Here is a 12,187-nt window from a genome sequence, read left to right on the forward strand (position 1 = left end):
AGTATAGTTTAACTCTGTTAGCTGAATGCTCAGATCAGAAAGAAGTTTCACAGAATGCTTCTGTGTAGTTTATATTGGAATATATTCCTTTTTCCACTACTACTCTCTTAGCGCTCCAAATGTCCAGTTGCATTTTCTACAGAAAGAGTGTTCAGATCTGCTCAATCAAAAGTATGGTTTAACTCTGTTAGCTGAATGCACAGATCAGAAAGATGTTTCACAGAATGATTCTGTGTAGTTTATATTTGGAGACATTCCTTTTTCCACTAATACCCTCTTAGCGCTCCGAATCTCCACTTGCATTTTCTACAGAAAGAGTGTTTCAGAACGGCTCAATCAAAACTAAGGTTCAACTCTTTTAGTTGAACAAACAGAACAGAAAGAAGTTTCACACAATTCTTCTGTGTAGTTTTTATTTGTAGACATTCTTTTTCCCAATATAGGCCTCTTAGCGCTCAGAATGTCCAATTGCAGTTTCTACAGAAAGAGTGTTTCAGAACGGCTCAATCAAAAGTAAGGTTCAACTCTGTTAGTTGAATGCACAGAACAGAAAGAAGTTTCATACAATGCTTCTGTGTAGTTTATATTTGAACATATTCTTTTTTCCACTATTACCCACTTAGCGCTACGAATGTCCAGTTGCACTTTCTACAGACAGAGTGTTTCAAAACTGCTCAATCAAAAGTATGGTTTAACTCTGTTAGCTGAATGCTCATATCAGATAGAAGTTTCACAGAATGCTTCTGTGTAGTTTATATTTGAATATATTCCTTTTTCCACTACTACGCTCTTAGCGCTCCAAATGTCCAGTTGCATTTTCTACAGAAAGAGTGTTCAGATCTGCTCAATCAAAAGTATGTTTTAACTCTGTTAGCTGCATGCACAGATCAGAAAGAAGTTTCACCGAATGATTCTGTGTAGTTTATATTTGAAGACATTCCTTTTTCCACTATTACCCTCTTAGCGCTCCGAATCTCCACTTGCATTTTCTACAAAAAGAGTGTTTCATAACTGCTCAATCAAAAATATGTTTTATCTCTGTTAACTGAATTTACAGATCAGAAATAAGTTTCACAGAATGCATCTGTGTAGTTTTTATTTGAAGATATTCTTTTTCCCAATGTAGGCCTCTTAGCGCTTAGCATGTCCAATTGCAGTTTCTACAGAGAGAGTGTTTCAGAACGGCTCAATCAAAAGTAAGGTTCAACTCTGTTAGTTGAATGCACAGAACAGAAAGAATTTTCACAGAATGCTACTGTGTAGTTTATATTTGAATATATTCCTTTTTCCACTATTACCCTCTTAGCGCTCCGAATGTCCACTTGCATTTTCTACAGAAAGAATGTTCAGAACTGCGCAATCAAAAGTATGGTTTAACTCTGTTAGCTTAATGAACATATCAGAAATAAGTTTCACACAATGCTTCTGTGTAGTTTGTATTTGAAGATATTATTTTTCCCAATATAGGCCTCTTAGCGCTCAGAATGTCCAATTGCAGTTTCTACAGAAAGAGTGTTTCAGAAAGGCTCAATCAAAAGTCAGGTTCAACTCTGTTAGTTGAATGCACAGAACAGAAAGAAGTTTCATACAATGCTTCTGTGTAGTTTATATTTGAACATATTCTTTTTGCACTATTACCCACTTAGCGCTACGAATGTCCAGTTGCATTTTCTACAGACAGAGTGTTTCAAAACTGCTCAATCAAAAGTATGGTTTAACTCTGTTAGCTGAATGCTCAGATCAGAAAGAAGTTTCACAGAATGCTTCTGTGTAGTTTATATTTGAATATATTCCTTTTTCCACTACTACTCTCTTAGCGCTCCAAATGTCCAGTTGCATTTTCTACAGAAAGAGTGTTCAGATCTGCTCAATCAAAAGTATGGTTTAACTCTGTTAGCTGAATGCACAGATCAGAAAGAAATTTCACAGAATGATTCTGTGTAGTTTATATTTGGAGACATTCCTTTTTCCACTATTACCCTCTTAGCGCTCCGAATCTCCACTTGCATTTTCTACAGAAAGAGTGTTTCAGAACGGCTCAATCAAAACTAAGTTTCAACTCTTTTAGTTGAACAAACAGAACAGAAAGAAGTTTCACACAATTCTTCTGTGTAGTTTTTATTTGTAGACATTCTTTTTCCCAATATAGGCCTCTTAGCGCTCAGAATGTCCAATTGCAGTTTCTACAGAAAGAGTGTTTCAGAACGGCTCAATCAAAAGTAAGGTTCAACTCTGTTAGTTGAATGCACAGAACAGAAAGAAGTTTCATACAATGCTTCTGTGTAGTTTATATTTGAACATATTCTTTTTTCCACTATTACCCACTTAGCGCTACGAATGTCCAGTTGCATTTTCTACAGACAGAGTGTTTCAAAACTGCTCAATCAAAAGTATGGTTTAACTCTGTTAGCTGAATGCTCAGATCAGAAAGAAGTTTCACAGAATGCTTCTGTGTAGTTTATATTTGAATATATTCCTTTTTCCACTACTACGCTCTTAGCGCTCCAAATGTCCAGTTGCATTTTCTACAGAAAGAGTGTTCAGATCTGCTCAATCAAAAGTATGTTTTAACTCTGTTAGCTGCATGCACAGATCAGAAAGAAGTTTCACCGAATGATTCTGTGTAGTTTATATTTGAAGACATTCCTTTTTCCACTATTACCCTCTTAGCGCTCCGAATCTCCACTTGCATTTTCTACAAAAAGAGTGTTTCATAACTGCTCAATCAAAAATATGTTTTATCTCTGTTAACTGAATTTACAGATCAGAAATAAGTTTCACAGAATGCATCTGTGTAGTTTTTATTTGAAGATATTCTTTTTCCCAATGTAGGCCTCTTAGCGCTTAGCATGTCCAATTGCAGTTTCTACAGAAAGAGTGTTTCAGAACGGCTCAATCAAAAGTAAGGTTCAAATCTGTTAGTTGAATGCACAGAACAGAAAGAATTTTCACAGAATGCTACTGTGTAGTTTATATTTGAATATATTCCTTTTTCCACTATTACCCTCTTAGCGCTCCGAATGTCCATTTGCATTTTCTACAGAAAGAGTGTTCAGAACTGCCCAATCAAAAGTATGGTTTAACTCTGTTAGCTTAATGAACATATCATTAATAAGTTTCACACAATGCTTCTGTGTAGTTTTTATTTGAATATATTATTTTTCCCAATACAGGCCTCTTAGCGCTCAGAATGTCCAATTGCAGTTTCTACAGAAAGAGTGTTTCAGAAAGGCTCAATCAAAAGTAAGGTTCAACTCTGTTAGTTGAATGCACAGAACAGAAAGAAGTTTCATACAATGCTTCTGTGTAGTTTATATTTGAACATATTCTTTTTTCCACTATTACCCACTTAGTGCTACGAAAGTCCAGTTGCATTTTCTACAGACAGAGTGTTTCAAAACTGCTCAATCAAAAGTATAGTTTAACTCTGTTAGCTGAATGCTCAGATCAGAAAGAAATTTCACAGAATGCTTCTGTGTAGTTTATATTTGTATATATTCCTTTTTCCACTACTACTCTCTTAGCGCTCCAAATGTCCAGTTGCATTTTCTACAGAAAGAGTGTTCAGATCTGCTCAATCAAAAGTATGGTTTAACTCTGTTAGCTGAATGCACAGATCAGAAAGAAGTTTCACAGAATGATTCTGTGTAGTTTATATTTGGAGACATTCCTTTTTCCACTAATACCCTCTTAGCGCTCCGAATCTCCACTTGCATTTTCTACAGAAAGAGTGTTTCAGAACGGCTCAATCAAAACTAAGGTTCAACTCTTTTAGTTGAACAAACAGAACAGAAATATGTTTCACACAATTCTTCTGTGTAGTTTTTATTTGTAGACATTCTTTTTCCCAATATAGGCCTCTTAGTGCTCAGAATGTCCAATTGCAGTTTCTACAGAAAGAGTGTTTCAGAACGGCTCAATCAAAAGTAAGGTTCAACTCTGTTAGTTGAATGCACAGAACAGAAATAAGTTTCATACAATGCTTCTGTGTAGTTTATATTTGAACATATTCTTTTTTCCACTATTACCCACTTAGTGCTACGAAAGTCTAGTTGCATTTTCTACAGACAGAGTGTTTCAAAACTGCTCAATCAAAAGTATAGTTTAACTCTGTTAGCTGAATGCTCAGATCAGAAAGAAGTTTCACTGAATGCTTCTGTGTAGTTTATATTTGAATATATTCCTTTTTCCACTACTACGCTCTTAGCGCTCAAAATGTCCAGTTGCATTTTCTACAGAAAGAGTGTTCAGATCTGCTCAATCAAAAGTATGGTTTAACTCTGTTTGCTGCATGCACAGATCAGAAAGAAGTTTCACCGAATGATTCTGTGTAGTTTATATTTGAAGACATTCCTTTTTCCACTATTACCCTCTTAGCGCTCCGAATCTCCACTTGCATTTTCTACAAAAAGAGTGTTTCATAACTGCTCAATCAAAAATATGTTTAATCTCTGTTAACTGAATTTACCGATCAGAAATAAGTTTCACAGAATGCATCTGTGTAGTTTTTATTTGAAGATATTCTTTTTCCCAATATAGGCCTCTTAGCGCTCAGAATGTCCAATTGCAGTTTCTACAGAAAGAGTGTTTCAGAAAGGCTCAATCAAAAGTCAGGTTCAACTCTGTTAGTTGAATGCACAGAACAGAAAGAAGTTTCATACAATGCTTCTGTGTAGTTTATATTTGAACATATTCTTTTTTCCACTATTACCCACTTAGCGCTACGAATGTCCAGTTGCATTTTCTACAGACAGAGTGTTTCAAAACTGCTCAATCAAAAGTATAGTTTAACTCTGTTTGCTGAATGCTCAGATCAGAAAGAAGTTTCACAGAATGCTTCTGTGTAGTTTATATTTGTATATATTCCTTTTTCCACTACTACTCTCTTAGCGCTCCAAATGTCCAGTTGCATTTTCTACAGAAAGAGTGTTCAGATCTGCTCAATCAAAAGTATGGTTTAACTCTGTTAGCTGAATGCACAGATCAGAAAGAAGTTTCACAGAATGATTCTGTGTAGTTTATTTTTGGAGACATTCCTTTTTCCACTAATACCCTCTTAGCGCCCCGAATCTCCACTTGCATTTTCTACAGAAAGAGTGTTTCAGAACGGCTCAATCAAAACTAGGGTTCAACTCTTTTAGTTGAACAAACAGAACAGAAAGGAGTTTCACACAATTCTTCTGTGTAGTTTTTATTTGTAGGCATTCTTTTTCCCAATATAGGCCTCTTAGCGCTCAGAATGTCCAATTGCAGTTTCTACAGAAAGAGTGTTTCAGAACGGCTCAATCAAAAGTAAGGTTCAACTCTGTTAGTTGAATGCACAGAACAGAAAGATGTTTCATACAATGCTTCTGTGTAGTTTATATTTGAACATATTCTTTTTTCCACTATTACCCACTTAGTGCTACGAATGTCCAGTTGCATTCTCTACAGACAGAGTGTTTCAAAACTGCTCAATCAAAAGTATGGTTTAACTCTGTTAGCTGAATGCTCAGATCAGAAAGAAGTTTCACAGAATGCTTCTGTGTAGTTTATATTTGAATATATTCCTTTTTCCACTACTACGCTCTTAGCGCTCCAAATGTCCAGTTGCATTTTCTACAGAAAGAGTGTTCAGATCTGCTCAATCAAAAGTATGTTTTAACTCTGTTAGCTGCATGCACAGATCAGAAAGAAGTTTCACCGAATGATTCTGTGTAGTTTATATTTGAAGACATTCCTTTTTCCACTATTACCCTCTTAGCGCTCCGAATCTCCACTTGCATTTTCTACAAAAAGAGTGTTTCATAACTGCTCAATCAAAAATATGTTTTATCTCTGTTAACTGAATTTACAGATCAGAAATAAGTTTCACAGAATGCATCTGTGTAGTTTTTATTTGAAGATATTCTTTTTCCCAATGTAGGCCTCTTAGCGCTTAGCATGTCCAATTGCAGTTTCTACAGAAAGAGTGTTTCAGAACGGCTCAATCAAAAGTAAGGTTCAACTCTGTTAGTTGAATGCACAGAACAGAAAGAATTTTCACAGAATGCTACTGTGTAGTTTATATTTGAATATATTCCTTTTTCCACTATTACCCTCTTAGCGCTCCGAATGTCCACTTGCATTTTCTACAGAAAGAATGTTCAGAACTGCGCAATCAAAAGTATGGTTTAACTCTGTTAGCTTAATGAACATATCAGAAATAAGTTTCACACAATGCTTCTGTGTAGTTTGTATTTGAAGATATTATTTTTCCCAATATAGGCCTCTTAGCGCTCAGAATGTCCAATTGCAGTTTCTACAGAAAGAGTGTTTCAGAAAGGCTCAATCAAAAGTCAGGTTCAACTCTGTTAGTTGAATGCACAGAACAGAAAGAAGTTTCATACAATGCTTCTGTGTAGTTTATATTTGAACATATTCTTTTTGCACTATTACCCACTTAGCGCTACGAATGTCCAGTTGCATTTTCTACAGACAGAGTGTTTCAAAACTGCTCAATCAAAAGTATGGTTTAACTCTGTTAGCTGAATGCTCAGATCAGAAAGAAGTTTCACAAAATGCTTCTGTGTAGTTTATATTTGAATATATTCCTTTTTCCACTACTACTCTCTTAGCGCTCCAAATGTCCAGTTGCATTTTCTACAGAAAGAGTGTTCAGATCTGCTCAATCAAAAGTATGGTTTAACTCTGTTAGCTGAATGCACAGATCAGAAAGAAGTTTCACCGAATGATTCTGTGTAGTTTATATTTGGAGACATTCCTTTTTCCACTATTACCCTCTTAGCGCTCCGAATCTCCACTTGCATTTTCTACAGAAAGAGTGTTTCAGAACGGCTCAATCAAAACTAAGGTTCAACTCTTTTAGTTGAACAAACAGAACAGAAAGAAGTTTCACACAATTCTTCTGTGTAGTTTTTATTTGTAGACATTCTTTTTCCCAATATAGGCCTCTTAGCGCTCAGAATGTCCAATTGCAGTTTCTACAGAAAGAGTGTTTCAGAACGGCTCAATCAAAAGTAAGGTTCAACTCTGTTAGTTGAATGCACAGAACAGAAAGAAGTTTCATACAATGCTTCTGTGTAGTTTATATTTGAACATATTCTTTTTTCCACTATTACCCACTTAGCGCTACGAATGTCCAGTTGCATTTTCTACAGACAGAGTGTTTCAAAACTGCTCAATCAAAAGTATGGTTTAACTCTGTTAGCTGAATGCTCAGATCAGAAAGAAGTTTCACAGAATGCTTCTGTGTAGTTTATATTTGAATATATTCCTTTTTCCACTACTACGCTCTTAGCGCTCCAAATGTCCAGTTGCATTTTCTACAGAAAGAGTGTTCAGATCTGCTCAATCAAAAGTATGTTTTAACTCTGTTAGCTGCATGCACAGATCAGAAAGAAGTTTCACCGAATGATTCTGTGTAGTTTATATTTGAAGACATTCCTTTTTCCACTATTACCCTCTTAGCGCTCCGAATCTCCACTTGCATTTTCTACAAAAAGAGTGTTTCATATCTGCTCAATCAAAAATATGTTTTATCTCTGTTAACTGAATTTACAGATCAGAAATAAGTTTCACAGAATGCATCTGTGTAGTTTTTATTTGAAGACAGTCTTTTTCCCAATGTAGGCCTCTTAGCGCTTAGCATGTCCAATTGCAGTTTCTACAGAAAGAGTGTTTCAGAACGGCTCAATCAAAAGTAAGGTTCAACTCTGTTAGTTGAATGCACAGAACAGAAAGAATTTTCACAGAATGCTACTGTGTAGTTTATATTTGAATATATTCCTTTTTCCACTATTACCCTCTTAGCGCTCCGAATGTCCACTTGCATTTTCTACAGAAAGAGTGTTCAGAACTGCGCAATCAAAAGTATGGTTTAACTCTGTTAGCTTAATGAACATATCAGTAATAAGTTTCACACAATGCTTCTGTGTAGTTTTTATTTGAATATATTATTTTTCCCAATATAGGCCTCTTAGCGCTCAGAATGTCCAATTGCAGTTTCTACAGAAAGAGTGTTTCAGAAAGGCTCAATCAAAAGTAAGGTTCAACTCTGTTAGTTGAATGCACAGAACAGAAAGAAGTTTCATACAATGCTTCTGTGTAGTTTATATTTGAACATATTCTTTTTTCCACTATTACCCACTTAGCGTTACGAATGTCCAGTTGCATTTTCTACAGACAGAGTGTTTCGAAACTGCTCAATCAAATGTATAGTTTAACTCTGTTAGCTGAATGCTCAGATCAGAAAGAAGTTTCACAGAATGCTTCTGTGTAGTTTATATTGGAATATATTCCTTTTTCCACTACTACTCTCTTAGCGCTCCAAATGTCCAGTTGCATTTTCTACAGAAAGAGTGTTCAGATCTGCTCAATCAAAAGTATGGTTTAAATCTGTTAGCTGAATGCACAGATCAGAAAGATGTTTCACAGAATGATTCTGTGTAGTTTATATTTGGAGACATTCCTTTTTCCACTATTACCCTCTTAGCGCTCCGAATCTCCACTTGCATTTTCTACAGAAAGAGTGTTTCAGAACGGCTCAATCAAAACTAAGGTTCAACTCTTTTAGTTGAACAAACAGAACAGAAAGAAGTTTCACACAATTCTTCTGTGTAGTTTTTATTTGTAGACATTCTTTTTCCCAATATAGGCCTCTTAGCGCTCAGAATGTCCAATTGCAGTTTCTACAGAAAGAGTGTTTCAGAACGGCTCAATCAAAAGTAAGGTTCAACTCTGTTAGTTGAATGCACAGAACAGAAAGAAGTTTCATACAATGCTTCTGTGTAGTTTATATTTGAACATATTCTTTTTTCCACTATTACCCACTTAGCGCTACGAATGTCCAGTTGCACTTTCTACAGACAGAGTGTTTCAAAACTGCTCAATCAAAAGTATGGTTTAACTCTGTTAGCTGAATGCTCAGATCAGAAAGAAGTTTCACAGAATGCTTCTGTGTAGTTTATATTTGAATATATTCCTTTTTCCACTACTACGCTCTTAGCGCTCCAAATGTCCAGTTGCATTTTCTACAGAAAGAGTGTTCAGATCTGCTCAATCAAAAGTATGTTTTAACTCTGTTAGCTGCATGCACAGATCAGAAAGAAGTTTCACCGAATGATTCTGTGTAGTTTATATTTGAAGACATTCCTTTTTCCACTATTACCCTCTTAGCGCTCCGAATCTCCACTTGCATTTTCTACAAAAAGAGTGTTTCATAACTGCTCAATCAAAAATATGTTTTATCTCTGTTAACTGAATTTACAGATCAGAAATAAGTTTCACAGAATGCATCTGTGTAGTTTTTATTTGAAGATATTCTTTTTCCCAATGTAGGCCTCTTAGCGCTTAGCATGTCCAATTGCAGTTTCTACAGAAAGAGTGTTTCAGAACGGCTCAATCAAAAGTAAGGTTCAAATCTGTTAGTTGAATGCACAGAACAGAAAGAATTTTCACAGAATGCTACTGTGTAGTTTATATTTGAATATATTCCTTTTTCCACTATTACCCTCTTAGCGCTCCGAATGTCCATTTGCATTTTCTACAGAAAGAGTGTTCAGAACTGCCCAATCAAAAGTATGGTTTAACTCTGTTAGCTTAATGAACATATCAGTAATAAGTTTCACACAATTCTTCTGTGTAGTTTTTATTTGAATATATTATTTTTCCCAATACAGGCCTCTTAGCGCTCAGAATGTCCAATTGCAGTTTCTACAGAAAGAGTGTTTCAGAAAGGCTCAATCAAAAGTAAGGTTCAACTCTGTTAGTTGAATGCACAGAACAGAAAGAAGTTTCATACAATGCTTCTGTGTAGTTTATATTTGAACATATTCTTTTTTCCACTATTACCCACTTAGTGCTACGAAAGTCCAGTTGCATTTTCTACAGACAGAGTGTTTCAAAACTGCTCAATCAAAAGTATAGTTTAATTCTGTTAGCTGAATGCTCAGATCAGAAAGAAATTTCACAGAATGCTTCTGTGTAGTTTATATTTGAATATATTCCTTTTTCCACTACTACTCTCTTAGCGCTCCAAATGTCCAGTTGCATTTTCTACAGAAAGAGTGTTCAGATCTGCTCAATCAAAAGTATGGTTTAACTCTGTTAGCTGAATGCACAGATCAGAAAGAAGTTTCACAGAATGATTCTGTGTAGTTTATATTTGGAGACATTCCTTTTTCCACTAATACCCTCTTAGCGCTCCGAATCTCCACTTGCATTTTCTACAGAAAGAGTGTTTCAGAACGGCTCAATCAAAACTAAGGTTCAACTCTTTTAGTTGAACAAACAGAACAGAAAGAAGTTTCACACAATTCTTCTGTGTAGTTTTTATTTGTAGACATTCTTTTTCCCAATATAGGCCTCTTAGTGCTCAGAATGTCCAATTGCAGTTTCTACAGAAAGAGTGTTTCAGAACGGCTCAATCAAAAGTAAGGTTCAACTCTGTTAGTTGAATGCACAGAACAGAAAGAAGTTTCATACAATGCTTCTGTGTAGTTTATATTTGAACATATTCTTTTTTCCACTATTACCCACTTAGTGCTACGAATGTCCAGTTGCATTTTCTACAGACAGAGTGTTTCAAAACTGCTCAATCAAAAGTATGGTTTAACTCTGTTAGCTGAATGCTCAGATCAGAAAGAAGTTTCACAGAATGCTTCTGTGTAGTTTATATTTGAATATATTCCTTTTTCCACTACTACGCTCTTAGCGCTCCAAATGTCCAGTTGCATTTTCTACAGAAAGAGTGTTCAGATCTGCTCAATCTAAAGTATGGTTTAACTCTGTTTGCTGCATGCACAGATCAGAAAGAAGTTTCACCGAATGATTCTGTGTAGTTTATATTTGAAGACATTCCTTTTTCCACTATTACCCTCTTAGCGCTCCGAATCTCCACTTGCATTTTCTACAAAAAGAGTGTTTCATAACTGCTCAATCAAAAATATGTTTAATCTCTGTTAACTGAATTTACCGATCAGAAATAAGTTTCACAGAATGCATCTGTGTAGTTTTTATTTGAAGATATTCTTTTTCCCAATATAGGCCTCTTAGCGCTTAGCATGTCCAATTGCAGTTTCTACAGAAAGAGTGTTTCAGAACGGCTCAATCAAAAGTAAGGTTCAACTCTGTTAGTTGAATGCACAGAACAGAAAGAATTTTCACAGAATGCTACTGTGTAGTTTATATTTGAATATATTCCTTTTTCCACTATTACCCTCTTAGTGCTCCGAATGTCCATTTGCATTTTCTACAGAAAGATTGTTCAGAACTGCGCAATCAAAAGTATGGTTTAACTCTGTTAGTTTAATGAACATATCAGTAATAAGTTTCACACAATGCTTCTGTGTAGTTTTTATTTGAATATATTATATTTCCCAATATAGGCCTCTTAGCGCTCAGAATGTCCAATTGCAGTTTCTACAGAAAGAGTGTTTCAGAAAGGCTCAATCAAAAGTAAGGTTCAACTCTGTTATTTGAATGCACAGAACAGAAAGAAGTTTCATACAATGCTTCTGTGTAGTTTATATTTGAACATATTCTTTTTTCCACTATTACCCACTTAGTTCTACGAATGTCCAGTTGCATTTTCTACAGACAGAGTGTTTCAAAACTGCTCAATCAAAAGTATAGTTTAACTCTGTTAGCTGAATGCTCAGATCAGAAAGAAGTTTCACAGAATGCTTCTGTGTAGTTTATATTTGAATATATTCCTTTTTCCACTACTACTCTCTTAGCGCTCCAAATGTCCAGTTGCATTTTCTACAGAAAGAGTGTTCAGATCTGCTCAATCAAAAGTATGGTTTAACTCTGTTAGCTGAATGCACAGATCAGAAAGAAGTTTCACAGAATGATTCTGTGTAGTTTATATTTGGAGACATTCCTTTTTCCACTAATACCCTCTTAGCGCTCCGAATCTCCACTTGCATTTTCTACAGAAAGAGTGTTTCAGAACGGCTCAATCAAAACTAAAGTTCAACTCTTTTAGTTGAACAAACAGAACAGAAAGAAGTTTCACACAATTCTTCTGTGTAGTTTTTATTTGTAGACATTCTTTTTCCCAATATAGGCCTCTTAGCGCTCAGAATGTCCAATTGCAGTTTCTACAGAAAGAGTGTTTCAGAACGGCTCAATCAAAAGTAAGGTTCAACTCTGTTAGTTGAATGCACAGAACAGAAAGATGTTTCATACAATGCTTCTGTGTAGT

The sequence above is a fragment of the Symphalangus syndactylus genome, chromosome 17 (assembly GCF_028878055.3).
Source record: "Symphalangus syndactylus isolate Jambi chromosome 17, NHGRI_mSymSyn1-v2.1_pri, whole genome shotgun sequence".
Taxonomy (NCBI): domain Eukaryota; kingdom Metazoa; phylum Chordata; class Mammalia; order Primates; family Hylobatidae; genus Symphalangus; species Symphalangus syndactylus.